We start from the raw sequence: 2116 nt of genomic DNA, 5'->3' as shown, positions 1-2116 counted from the left end.
CAAAATAAAATCTATACTGGGAATAAGTGTTAAAATAGAACCACTAAAGAAAAATAATAACATGATATCATAATGTAAACGTTGCCATGCCTTTGGGCATACACAGAGTTACTGCCAAAGAGACATTGCATGTGTTAAGTGCACAGGAAAGCATGCTACAAAGAAATGAGAAAAGTGCAAAAACCTAAATGTATAAACTACCGAGAAGAACATGCAAGTTATAGAGGATGCCCAATGGCTAAAGAACAATAGAAAAGAAGAAATAAAACAATAAATCTAGAAGACAACGGCAAAACAACAGAGCTCCACCAACAGACAAAAACAACAATATAAAGGGTGTTTTTTTAAGCCCGACAGAACTTGAAATTGTAAAAAATAAAACAAAAAATTAAATTTTAATAAAAAAATTTTTTTTATTTCTTTCAGTATACACTGGCAAATCATTATGAATAGACTCACGCTTGAATCGGCTTTCGCCGATTGGGCTCTAGAGCAGTTGGCAACTGACCCGTTGTTTTATCGACAAATTGTGTTCAGCGATGAGGCTCATTTTTGGCTTAACGGGTTTGTTAATAAGCAAAATTGCCGCATATGGAATGAGAACAATCCACAAGAGATCCTACAGACTCCATTACATCCAGAAAAATGCACCGTTTGGTGCGGTTTACACGCTGGTGGCATCATCGGACCTTATTTCTTCAAAAATGAGGCCGGAGCTCGCGTTACGGTCAATGGAGATCGTTACCGCACCATGATCAATGATTTTTTATTTGAAAATATGGATGACATTGATCCGGACGAGATGTGGTTTCAACAGGATGGCGCTACGTGCCACACGTCGACCGCAACCATCGACTTATTGAAATCAAAATTTGGCGATAAGTTGATTTCGAGAAATGGAACTGTCAATTGACCTTCAAGGTCATGCGATTTGACCCCTCTCGATTATTTCCTCTGGGGCTACGTCAAGTCACTGGTTTATGCTGATAAACCAGTAACAATTGACGCCTTGGAGGACAACATTCTTCGTGTTATTCGTGATATACGGCCGGCACTGCTCGAAAAAGTCACTCAAAATTGGACGTCCAGAATGCGCTTCGTCAAGAACAGCCGCGGTGGCCATATGCCCGAAATCATTTTCAATTGTTAATGCCATACATTGATCTTTCGAATAAAAAAAAATTTTTGATTATAATTGCATTTTTGTGCTAGTTTTTACAGTTGTAAGTTCTATCGGGCTTAAAAAAAACACCCTTTAGATACTATACTTAAAAAATCAGCTGCTAAGTCTGAACAAGAACACTATAAGTAGTATATGGGCAGCCATGGGGCGTCACAACAAACCCCCTCCACGTCTCCCTCTGGCGCCATGGGCGTGGCCTAGCCGGGTCAGTCAGTCGAAATGGAGCGTTCTGATTGGCTCTCCCTATACTTGCCCAAGATTTGATTGGTTCGCCCTATACTCGCCCAAGATTTGATTGGAGGGGGTGGGGGTAGAGGGTCTTAGACGAAATAGAGGTTTGAAAAATGGTGAGTGGGGGTTTGGACTGCAGCATTCTTTGTCGCGCGGCTAGAGTACGAACAGAGGGGGGGGTGGGGGAATGAAAACCGGTCTAATCATATGACGGTCGCTTTTGTTGTCACGGAGGGCAACGTCTCCGACGTGTAGGCGATTAGATGAATGTCTGATAAAGGAAATCTTATACGGAAAATTTGTAGCCCTAGAGAGAGACTTGCTTTTGTTCGGAAGAATTTTTGGGGAGAGGTCAAACAGGAACGAACACGTTGCGGCGCGTCGTCTTCGAGCATTGCTTTTTAAAAAAATTCTTTCTATATCTAGTGTATTTAATGTACATCATTTGAGTCTGTAATATGGGGGAAAATGTATCTAATGTAAATGAGGTTGAAGGGGGGTAGGAGTAAGAAACAAGGCAATATTTACAAGTTCAAAAACGTTTATTTAAAAAAGATATTACATGAAATAGTTATTTTATTTTTTTAAAAGAGTACACGTTTGAACATGATGGCATACAACATGAGAATTTAAGAGTTTATGTTTACAATGAAGAAAAATTTTATGAAATAACTGTACAATCAAACGATCATTTCGCTTACA

The sequence above is a fragment of the Trachymyrmex septentrionalis genome, unplaced genomic scaffold (genome assembly GCF_001594115.1).
Source record: "Trachymyrmex septentrionalis isolate Tsep2-gDNA-1 unplaced genomic scaffold, Tsep1.0 scaffold301, whole genome shotgun sequence".
NCBI lineage: Eukaryota > Metazoa > Arthropoda > Insecta > Hymenoptera > Formicidae > Trachymyrmex > Trachymyrmex septentrionalis.
This window is presented reverse-complemented; position numbering follows the sequence as displayed.